At 42.1% G+C, this 12788-nt stretch overlaps 1 protein-coding gene across 1 annotated transcript in view; it reads right to left on the bottom strand.

The window, feature by feature from the left end:
• The window catches only part of LOC126188974 (transcription initiation factor TFIID subunit 2), a 125320-nt gene that overhangs the window by 105087 nt on the left and 7445 nt on the right, over positions 1-12788 (bottom strand). The gene's annotated exons all lie outside the window — the stretch shown is intronic.

Raw genomic sequence — 12788 nt, 5'->3', positions numbered from 1 at the left:
ATTCCACTCACATATTAAAACCTTTCCGAAGACCAAAAATCTCCTATGTAGGAATTAACAAGGAGTCCTCAAACAAAAAATTTATGAAAGCCAGCTCACTTTGGTAATTCATGAGACTCAGAAGGTAGCAGATACTGGCACTCAAGTTGATACCAGGTTCCTTGACTTCAGGGAGGTGTTTGATAAATTCCTGCCATGCTATTGAACAAAATATGAGTGTATGGAATATCAGATCAGCTGAATACTTCCTAGCGAACAGACCACAGCATGTCATTTTTATTGGAGAGAAACTTCCGGGCCCAGTTTCTATAAAGTAGCTTCTGGTGTAGCCAAGGGGTATGTTATAAGACCACTGTTGCTCACAATTCTATAGAATTCTACTGTGTGAAAAAAAAAGAACTATGGCCAAAGTTTAGAAGAAAGCACAAGTCACATCTGTCTACAGGAAAGATAACAGAACAAAACAACTGACCAATGTCACTGACATCCATCTATCATAAAATCTTAAAACAATATGAATTCGAGCGTAATGTGGTACCTCAGGTAAGGAAAAGATAGATTGTTACTGAATATAAAGACGACATACTAAGTTGCAAAAACATACAACAACAGTTACACATCAGCTTCTGACCAAAGCCTTCTTCAGGAAAGCAAACACACACACACACACACACACACACACACACACACACACACGCAAATTCATTCACAAAAGCATGCACATCTCACGCACACATGACCGTCATCTCCCACAGCTTGGAGCAGAATGCAGGTGTCATACAGAACAGAAGCAGCAATCTGGAGGGGGCGGGAAGGGATAGCAGGGAACAGGTGTGGTAAGAGAGGAGCTTGTCTGGCACAGCGTGCAGGGACTAGACTGCCAACAGGTGCAGCACTGAGAGGCTATGGGGCACAGAGGTGGAGAAGGGAGGGAAAAAGAAGAGGAGTGAGGAAGGGGAAATATGGGCAGGAGCATTGGCAGTTGCTGCAATCACCGCATAGTACGTTATAAAGGTATGGGTATGGCTGCAAACCATCTTTCCACCAGTATGAATGGCCACCGCCAAATAGTGCTCAAGAACAAAGTAGACCATTTGGTGGCACAACATGCAGCTGAACATAACACGCTTGATTTCAATGCCTGCTTCACTATCCAAGTCATCTGGATCCTCCCCTCCACCACCAGCTTTTCTGAACTGTGCAGATAGGGGTTATCCTTACAACACATTCTCTGTCGGCTCCCGAAATTATCCCAAGCTCAACCTACAATAACCTACTGTCCCCACACACTCCACTAAACAATTCCCCCCCCCCCCCACCTCTGTCCTATTACCTCCTCCCTATTCTCGTCCCCTCATCCCTTTTGTGTGCTGCCCTCTGGCAACGCACTTGCCTGTCTTTCCTTTCCCCTGCTCCTCTTCTTTTTCACTCCCCATTTCCCCCCTCCCTCCCCACCTCCTTGCCCCCCTACCTCCTCCCCCCCTCCCCCCCCCCCAACACTGCACCTTTTGGCAAACTAGCCCCTGTGAGCTCTGCCAGGCAGCACTCTCTCTCCCCATCTGTACTCTGCTGTCCCTTCCCTGCCCTCCTCCAGACTGCTTCTTCCATTCTATGTGACAGTTGCATTCTGATCCGAACTGTCGGACACGGGGATCATGTGTGTGTGAAGCATCCTTGCTTGTATGAATGAATATTTTGTGTGTGTGTGTGTGTGTGTGTGTGTGTGTGTGTGTGTGTGTGTGTGTGTGTCCTTTTCTGATTTCTGAAGAAGGCTTTGGCTGAAAGCTAATGTGTAACTGTCTTTTCATTGTGCCTGTCTGCAACTCCATGAGTCATCTTTACAGTGAGTAGCAATCTACCTTTACCTTATATTGTTGATAAACAAAAACAATGGCTATCCTGAAACAAAGAAAGCAAAGTGACAGGCCAGAGTGTTATTTGTCTCACTGTGTTTCAAAGTGTTACAAAGGGCAGTCAAATGAAAGTGACACAAATGGAGAAAAGTAAGTAGATTGTTTACTATTTCAAAAGTAATTGCCATAACTCTTAACACATTTATCCCACTGTGAGACAATACAGTCAATGCCTTCACTGAAAAATGTTTGCAGTTGCCTACAGAATTTTAGTCCATTGGTGAAGTGATACAAAACAACAAATATGACAGAGAAGCCCGTGAACTCAAAACAAGAAAGACAGAAATGACTCATCAGTTGATTTCAATATTAATAAAATAAGGGAAAAGCAATTACTTACTATTTAGGACTGGCACTTGGTGCACAGAAACAGCTCCTGCTCTTCTTCTAATGAGAGGATACCCATTCACACACACACAACCGTGGTGGTACCCAAATATACACATTCACGGTAGGGGCAAGATTGATTATTATCAATAATTAAAAGCAGTTGCCTTTGTAGACATATGTGAGGAAGGGATAGGAAAAGATGCGCAATGCAAAGAGGTAGCAGGGTAGTGTAAAGTAGGTCTTTCCCCAAATGGCTCAACAGCTGCACAAGATGGTCAAGCATATAAGAGAGAGAGGGGCGAGGGGGGGAGAAGGAAAGAAAAGAGAGGAAGTGGTTATGAAGAGGGAGGCAACGAGGGAGAGAGTAAGGGAGAGGACAGGAAAAAAGGGAGGAGGGGGTGGGGGATGGGGAAAGGGAGGGACAGAGAGAGAGAAAGCCTGGATTGCATGGAGGGTGAGGAAGAGTGATGGGAGAACACAGTACATGATCTGCATGGGGAAGGAGTGGTATGGACAGAAAAGAGAAGGGAAAAGATAAGGAGGTTTAGATCAGGGTGACCGTGAGAGTTCAGGATATGCTATATTCTTGCAGTCTCCCTGGCCTGAACCTCCACTAATTTGTTTCCCAGTGCCCCACCTTACCTTTTGCATTCTCTCTTCTGTCTACATCACTCCTTCCCATGCTGATTGTGTACTGTCTTCTACCACCACTCTCCCTCCAACCCTACATGTAGGCACTGGTTTGCTAGGGAAGTGATTCAGTGTGCACTAGGCTGGGATGCTGCACAGGTGAAAGGAGTTACTGATCCATGTCACACTACAGGTGTCATCAATATGCGCGTTATCGTGCTGCTATTTCCAAGTACATCAGAAACACAGAAATCAAGAGTTGCACTGGAATAGGTGTCACAAAAATAAACTGAAAGGAGTTGTGCCTATATCTATTTTAGATGGATCATGCATATTTGTAGGTTGTAATTTTAATTTTAGTATTGTTAATAATGATACCTTCAGTCGTGGTAACATTTGGTTTACTGTTACTTTTGTTACGAACTTGTAGTAGCACTCCTCCAGCTGCTGGATAGGAGAGTTTTGATTCTTGTAATGTGACTGCTTATCACACCTATCTTATTGGCAGATCTTATTATTATTCTGATAAGGCCTCATGGCATCATGGAGACAAAGTCAGATGTACTGACACAGTCATTAGATGTATGCTCAAGGACTTCACTTGATAGTCATACTGTTTGGCCGTATACAAGATCAGCAACATGGATGTGCTTTCTTCATGGATGTGCTGAGGCCTAGAAGCACAATTGCAAATGCTCCTGTGCAATGTTGCAAATTGTGACATCTTAATTCTCCCTTCAACTGCCGGTGCAGTCGTTCCACAAGTCCATTAGCTGCTGAGTGATGAGCTGTATCACAGATATGCAATACAGCTTAGGTGTCTATGAGGGTGGCGAGAACTTTAAACAAATATGAATCAATAAGTCAACAGGCATGCCAAAATGGGCACTCCATCATCAAATGAATGTGATTGCCACAGTTTCAGCACTCATATTACTCTTAGGAAAGGCTTCTAGCCAATGCAAAAAGTGATTGATGGCTATATGGCAGTACATGAAACATTCTGATGGCGGTAACAGCCCAATTATGTTACGCTCAAATCATTGATTAGGTGGCAGAAATGTGCCAAGTGGCACTTTGATATGTCAAGTTATTTTATTCCTTTGGCAGGCCAAGTCACTGGTGCAAAAACAGTTTACAATCTTTGTCCATACTCAGCAACACAAAAATGCACTTCACACGTTCAGTGTACCGCAGACTCCTGAATGTGCCAAACTGTGTAATAGGTGTGATGGCTTACAGTTCTAACTGCAGGTGGGCAAACGGCCATGTCTTCACCACTGAAACATCACAATTCATCCATATGTTTGTCAGTAGTACTGGAACGTGTTGGAGGTTCAGGCTGGTTGGTTGCTTCATTAATGTGCATAGCTATGAATCGAGGTGATGTGACTTAGTAAGAGCTTCATAGTTGACTGCGGATTGCAGTTGATTGTGGACTGCAGCTGTAAGGATTTTGGTTTGAGAGAGAGAACCTGTAAGGATTTTGGTTTGAGAGAGAGCACCTGTTGGAACATTCAAACCAACCCCAACATAAATAATATGTTTCATAAATCAGCCAGATTTCTTGGACCAGGCAGTTCCAACAGTGGCCCAGGGAGGAGGAACGCTCCAGAGCACTCACTGCAGCAGATCGGAGCCCGTCTGATGGGGGAAAGCAAATTCACTGCTCGCTGGCCACATTAAGCTACAGCTGACACAACAAGCCATGTTCAATGGCAGCTATAGTCAGTCATGGAGGTCCTCAATTGGAGGATACACTTCTATTTATTGAGAGGGATGGACATCTGAAATGCCTTGTATGTCATAAAGTATTTAATTCTACTAAGAATTACAACACACAGCATCATTATACAAATTTTCATGCAGCCCATTACGAGTAGATAGAAGGAAAAGCTTGCAAAGACCTTGTGGCCGCACTTAAGAATGACATGCCAAGAGATTTAAGTTTAAAAAAGAATTCTCAGGACAGAAGTTATTGAAACATGTAGCATAGTTCATGTACTGTAATGTGTTTATACTTTTCAGATAAATGGCAGTGAAGAAAATGGTACTGAAGCAGCAGTTCGTGTGAGCTTCAAAGTCACTCACATTATAACAACTAGTGGCAAGCCATTTTCTGTGGGACCTCTCATAAAATCATGCATGGTACCAATTGCAGGAATGTTGGAGAGTTTGAGCAGTGCTGCATAATCTGAATGGCATTCTCACAAACACAAAGAGGCCAAATGGCTTTGTTATGGCAATTTTGGCTATTTCTTCAGGAGCAATAGGTAATTGTTGATATGCACATACTAAGTCAACAAAAGAAAAGATGTGTTTGCTGTGTATGTTGTGTGCAATATGTTCAATGTGTCCCACATGTCAGGGACTGTCCTCTGATTGAGTTGTTGGTAGCCATTGCATGGACGCAATATGTTACTCTTCTTTGGTATGGCTTGTAGTGGTGCATCCCAACTACTGTTTGAAGGTTGTCAAATCTTTTGTCAACATGGACAAAAACTCTTGCTTCACTACCCTCCACTTCTCAGGTGTTAATTGATGAAGCTGTGCAAAGATCGATGGTTCTAGGGTAGTGAGTCCGCTATGTATCGTGGTGTGTTCTGCATACCTTAGCATGGGTGTATTTTTTTAGATTAGATTAGATTTACTTTCATTCCAATTGATCCATAGTGAGGAGGTCCTCCAGGATGTAGAACATGTCAGAAAAACAAAATGCATGACAAATATTTACAACTCAAACAAATAAGCTAATGTACCATTCCACAGGTCCCAAGTGGAATGATCGTCATTTTTTTAATGAACACTATGTGAAAGAATCTTTTACAAATACTAATGCACTGAATTTAAAATAAAAAAGTTTTTTTATTTATTTATAAGGTAATAAACATGTAATACAACTACTATAATACTTATTTACAATGAACACATTACTGCACTGAAATGGTGCAGAAGTTAGATTGTACTTACACACACACACAAACACACGCACACACACACACACACACACACACACACACACACACACACACACACCACAGAGAGAGAAAAACAACAATATATGACAAATATTTACAACTCAAACAAATACTTTGGTAAATTCTGGGAACTGTTTGAAAGGTTCTATCTATGGATTTTCATCTGTGATAGTAGGTACTGTAGTACCTGTGATACAGCATAATTTTTCTTGGCTGGTTAAATTAGTAGTAGTATCAAGGAGATGGTGACACCAGTGTTCTGATAAAAGACCATAAAATGACAAGAAACTGGCCCATAGGATGGTGTATCCCATATCCTCCACTATAAACTGCCACTCAAACTAAGGTTGTAGACCTAGACTGGTAATAGTGTTACCCAACAGAAGTTTTGGATTGAAGATTCACTGGTGGTGAAAAGACAGTGGTCATCACAGGTGTGACATGGCAGATGTGTAGCTGGATACACCGACACCTCAGTTCCAGTGTCTACTAAAAACTGCTACTTCATATATTGCTCTATGACAAATAGGCAACAGCTGCCATTGGAAGAACCATTCGCCACCATCACTGATTCCCCCCCCCCCCCCCCCCCCCCACACATTTCCATTTCATATGGAGGGTTGCATTTTTGTGATGCCAACAGATCTTTGTTGCTGATGGCAATGGAATGTGCCTCCTCGCCAATTGGGGGCACTGTGGTTGGTGGCGGGAGCACAACATTTGCAAAGTAGTGACTTGTGCCATAAGCTTGGCAATTTGTCCTAGGAAAGACATGAGGATCACTACAGGAGTGCCATCTATCTGTGGGTCTATAGCTGCAATGCTTGAAGTATGATACATTTCTGAAATGCAATCTGCAGTCAAGATAGCTGACGCAAACCGTTAATATTTTTTGCACATTGAGTTGTAGGCATGACAGCCAGATATTCCAAAGACACACACCGTTAATATTTTCTGCGCATTAAGTTTTAGGCATGGCAGCTATATATTCTGAAGTATGTCCTCATTGAAGGTGCTGCTCATAAGTGTCCACAGGCAGTGTAACAACTACGAGGGGTCATGAACTCCCATCTCTTCTGTGTTGCCTTGGACTGCGACAGACAGGTGATTAAAGCATTCTTAATCATTCCATACTGACTGGGGCTTGGCAGCGCTGTGATTTCACATTAATAACATCCAAATTTCATTAACAAAAAGATGTTATGAACCATTTGTATCAAGCAAATCATTAAAGACAAAATCCTATCCATATTGCAGTAATATTCCATTACCTAGCCTTTTTACCAAAGACATAACATGCAATGATATGATAATCTTTGAAATAGAATGGGATGATATGATAACCTCCCAGTTTAAAATCCTCCCTTGAGCTCTCATAGACAGCTTCTGCCACCTGTCATATTGACAAAAAAAGCCTATCTTAAATGGTGTGAAAAAATTACACTTTACTGAAACTAGTTAAGCAGATAGATAAAAAATCTACTTATCAAATGGCTGTAGATGCAGAAGGAAATAGAAAGCTACAGAAATTTATGTCACAAAACAAGAAAATGCTTCACCTGGCAAAACACAGGGATATTCTCAGGAATGGGTCAAGGGGTACAGCAGTGCATGGCAATATGGTAACTAATGCAGACAAGCAACATATTAATAACTATGCAAAATAAATTTATGATCCTTGCCTTTAAGAAAATGCTGGCAATGTGAAAAACCCACTAACTAGCTATCTATCATCACTTATTTGAGCTCCATAACAGCACATGGAAAAATTAACACTTAGATTATCAGTTCAATAGCAGTAGTGTCCAAAAATGAATGCAGACAGTGTGACTGCTGTGTACAGATGCAAGCTAAGCTGTTGACCCTGTACTCACAGCTCCATGCTATGTTGGCTTCCATCACACAGCTTGAGGCCACTGCCAAGGGGCAGCATAATGGGGGGGGTCAGACACGGATATGAGAGGGGGTCGAGCACGTCCCATGTGTCACCCGATCGGTCCACTGCTATGGTCGCCCCAGGTACTGCCTATACTGTGGTTGATCCCTCACCCGTGGTTGTGTGGGAGATCATTCCAAACTCTGGCAGACAGCGAAAGACTTTCCAAGGGGCCGATCGTAGGGCCTCCCCGGTTCATTTGACGAACAGGTTTTGGGTGTTATCTGTGGCTGACAAAGTCTCTGAGCTGGATGCAGTCGTCCACCCTGTTCCTGAGGAAGCTTCTCGACCTGCAAGGTCTGGGCATTCACAGAGGATGGGTTTGCTGGTAGTTGGTATCTCCAACTTTAGGAACATGGCTGCCAAGGAGGGGAAAGAAGCCAGCGTTCACTCCTTGTGCATACCGGAGGGGGGGGGGGGGGGGTTATCTGGATGTGGAAACGTGTTTCTGGATGTCATGAAGAGTACAGAGTGCAGCCAACTGCAGGTGGTGGCCCATGTCGGTACCAATGACATGTGTCACTTTGGATCAGAGGAGATTCTCTCTAGTTTCAGGTGGTTGGCGGAAATGGTAAAGACTGCCAGTCTTACTTGCGAGATTAAGGCGGAGCTCACCATCTGCAGCATTGTCGATAGAACCGACTGTGGTCCTTTGGTGCAGAGCTGAGAGGGTCTGAATCAGAGGCTCCGGCAGTTCTGTGACTGTGTAGGCTGCAGATTCCTTGACTTGCGCTATCGGGTGGTGGGTTTCCGGGTTCCGCTTAATAGGTCAGGAGTCCACTACACACAGGAAGTGGCTACACAGGCAGCGGGGGCTGTGTGCACGGACCTGGGTAGTTTTTTAGGTTAGATGATCGCAGGAAACCACAGAAAGGACGTCTGTCTAAAAGGGGGCAGGTAAAACACAGTAGTAGAAACGATCGGTATTATAGTTGTAAATTGTCATAGCTGTGATGGTAAAGAACCAGAGCTCCAAGCCCTAATCGAAAGCACTGAAGCTCAAATAATTATAGGTATGGAAAGCTGGCTAAAACCAGAAATATGTTCAGCCGAAATTTTTTCGAACAATCTAACAGTTTTCAGAAAGGGTAGATTAAATACAGTTGGTGGTGGTGTATTTATTGCTATCAGAACCAGTTGCAATGAAATTGAAGTACATAGTTCATGCGAAATAGTATGGGTAGAGGTTATACTTGACAATTGGACTAAACTATTAATTGAATCATTTTACTGACCCCCCCCCCCCGACTCATAAGATATAGTTGCTGAACAGTTCAAAGAAACTTGAGTCTCAAATCAAATCCGTACCCCACTCATACAATTATAGTTGGTGGTGACTTCAATCTACCCTCGATATGCTGAAAAAATTACATATTTAAAGCAGGTGGCAGGCATAAAATATCATCCAAAATTGTACCCGATTTCTTAGAAAATTATTTTGAACAATTAGTTCATCAGCCCACTTGAAGCGTTGCGAAAGCATACTTGACCACTTAGCAACAAATAATCCTAGACAAATATGGAGTATCACGATGAATAAAGGGATTAGCAACACAAGGCAGTTGCTGCTAGGCTGAATACTGTAACACCTACAACCATCAAAAAGAAACGCACAGTACATCTATTTAAAAAAGCTGATAAAAATGCTCTTAACACCTTTTTAAGAGACAGTCTCCACTCCTTCTGATCTGATCACGTAAGCATAGAAAAGATGTGGAATGATTTCAAAGAGATAGCATCAACGGCAATTGAGAGATACAAGGGCTATCCACAAAGTACATTACGTTTTGGAATTAAAAATAAATAAAGTATTGGAAATTTTTTTTATTATACAGATGAAAGCCACATTTAAATACTACTTTTCTACATAGTTGCCATTTAAATTAAGGCACTTATCGTAGCGATGGACGAGCTTGGAAATTCCTTCCGCGTAAAATTCGGCCGCCTGCGCCTTTAACCACGTGGTTACCTCTTCTTGAAGTTGTGCGTCGTCATCAAAATGCTGCATAGCCAACCACTTCTTCATTGCTGGGAATAAGTGGAAGTCGCTCGGTGCCAGGTCGGGACTGTACGGCGGATGAGGAAACAACTCCCACTTAAAAGATTCAAGAACTTCACGAGTGGCATTTGCCGTGTGGGCCCGGGCGTTGTCATGAATCAGCAAGATCTTTTAGAGCCCAACTTTCCCCTGCGCTTGTGTTGTATTGCTCTTCTGAGGTTGTGCAGAGTTTGGCAATACCTTTGAGAGTTTATTGTAGTGCCTCTTTCCAGGAAATCCACAAAAATCACACCTTTTCTGTCCCAAAAGAAGAGGTAAACACGTGGTTGAAGGCGCAGGCGGCCGAATTTTACGACGAAGGAGTTTCCAAGCTCGTCCATTGCTACGATAAGTGCCTTAATTTAAATGGCAACTATGTAGAAAAGTAGTATTTAAGTGTGGCTTTCATCTGTATATAATAAAAAAAGTTTCCAATACTTTATTTATTTTTAATTCCAAAATGTAATGTACTTTGTGGATAGGCCTCATATATACCACATAAATTAATAAGTGATAGTACTGATCCCCAACGGTACACAAAATGGGTCAGATCGCTGTTGTAGAAGCAACAAGAAGAGCATGTCAAATTTAAAAGAATGCAAAATCCCCAAGATTGACAAAGTTTTACAGAAGTTCAAAATATAGCACGTACTTGAATGCGAGATGCTTTTAATAATTTCCACAATGAAAATCTGTCTCCGAATCTGGCAGAAAACCCAGAGATTCTGGTCATACATAAAGCACACCAGTGGCAAGACACAATCAATACCCTCAATGTGCAATAACAACGGTGAAGTCACTGATGACAGTGCCACTAAAGCAGTGTTATTAAACACAGTTTTCCAAAACTCCTTCACCAAAGAAGACGAAGTAAATATTTCTAATTCCAATCAAGAACAACTGTCAAGATGAGATACATAGAAATAGATATCCTTGGTGTGGCAAAGCAGCTTAAATCACATAATAAAGGCAAGGCCTCTGGTCCACATTGTATACCAGTCAGGTTCCTTCCAGAGTATGGTGATACAATAGCCTCATATATAGCAATTATATACGTTCGCTCACGGAAAGTTCCATACCTAAAGACTGGAAAATTGCTCAAGTCACACCAGTACCCAAAAAAGGGAAGTAGGAGTAATCTGCTGAATTACACTAACACTAACATCGATTTGCAGTAGGGTTTCCGAACATATACTGTGTTCGAACATTATGAATCACCTCGAAGAAAATGATTTATTGACAACACATAGTCAGTACGGATTCAGAAAACATCATTCTTGTGAAACACAACTAGCTCTTTATACTCTTGAAGTAATGCGTGCTTTCAACAGAGGATGTCAGATTGATTCCATATTTTTAGATTTTCAGAAGGCTTTCGACACCATTCCTCACAAGCGTCTTCTAACCAAACTGCATGCCTACGGAATGTCGCCTCTGTTGTGCGACTGGATTTCCTGTCAGAAAGGTCACAGTTCATAGTAATAGATGGAAAGTCATCGAGTAAAACAGAAGTAATATCCAGCATTCCCCAAGACAGTGCTATAGGCTCTCTATTGTTCCTGATCTATATTAACAATGTAGGAGACAATCTGAGTAGTCCTATTAGATTGTTTGCAGATGATGCTGACATTTACAGTCTTGTAAAGTCATCAGATGACCAAAACATACTGGAAAATGATTTAGACAATATATCTGTGGTGCGAAAAGTGGCAACTGACCCCGAATAAAGAAAAGTGTGAAGTTATTTACATGAGAGCTAAAAGAAAGCCACCAAATTTCGATTAAGTGAAAAGTAACACAAATCTTAAGGCTTCAAATTCAACTAAATACTTAGAGATTACAATTACAAGTAAACTAAATTGGCACAATCACACAGATAATGTTATGGGTAGACCAAACCAAAAACTGCGATTCAATGGCAGAACACTTAGAAGGTGCAACAGATCTACTAAAGAGACTGCATACACCATGCTTGTCCGCCCTGTTCTGGAGTACTGCTGTGCGGTGTGGGATCCACATCAGGTGGGACTGAAGAATGACATCGAAAAAGTTCAAAGGAGGGTGACTAGTTTTGTACTATCACGAAATAGGGGAGTTAGTGCCACAGGCATGACACATGAATTGGAGTGGCAGTCATTAAAACAAAGGCATTTTTCGTTGCGACAGGATCTTCTCATGAAATGTCAATCACCAGTTTTCCCATCCAATTGCGTAAACATTTTGTTGGCACCTACCTACATAGGGAGAAACGATCATCACGATAAAATACCAGAATCAGGGCTCACACAGAAACATTCAAGTGCTCGTTTTACCTGCGTGCTGTTTGAGAGTTGAACGGTAGAGACACAACTTGAAGGTGGTCCATTGAGCCCTCTGCCAGGCACTTTATAGTGAACAGCAGAGTAATCATGTAGATGTATACGATATACATGCTGAAACAGGCTTATTAATAAGTAGTGCCTGGAGATGGTAACAAGGAATTACAATGAAAAACTGTACATAATTATGAAATTACTGAAGTATAGGAATTAGTATAGACTGCTACTCTCACCGTATACATGATGATTTGAGCAACAGATAGGTGCATTTAAAAGCAGACTAAGCTACCAGACAAAGTCCTTCTTCACACATTCATACAAGCACAACTTATACACACATGGCTTTTGTCGTCTCTGGGCACTGAGGTCCATCTGTGGCTGAGCTTTTAAATGTAATTTTAAATGTGTCTGCCACTCAGCACCACCTCTATATGGTGAGTAGCAATCTGTCCTAATTTATATTGTTGTTATTCCATCTCAGGTCCACCCACTCAGCTGAAAGGTAACGTGTTTGCCTATCAAGCAGCCCGTGTTCGATTCCCAGCCAGGATGGAGAATTGCTCCACTCATGGACTGGATGTTGTGTTGTTCTTATCATCATCATCAACATCACCACTGCCAACACACAAGTTGCCCAATGTGGCA

The sequence above is a fragment of the Schistocerca cancellata genome, chromosome 1 (assembly GCF_023864275.1).
Source record: "Schistocerca cancellata isolate TAMUIC-IGC-003103 chromosome 1, iqSchCanc2.1, whole genome shotgun sequence".
In the NCBI taxonomy this organism is placed as follows: domain Eukaryota; kingdom Metazoa; phylum Arthropoda; class Insecta; order Orthoptera; family Acrididae; genus Schistocerca; species Schistocerca cancellata.
Note: the sequence above shows the minus strand (reverse complement) of the source record. Positions and strands in the feature narration are given on the sequence as shown.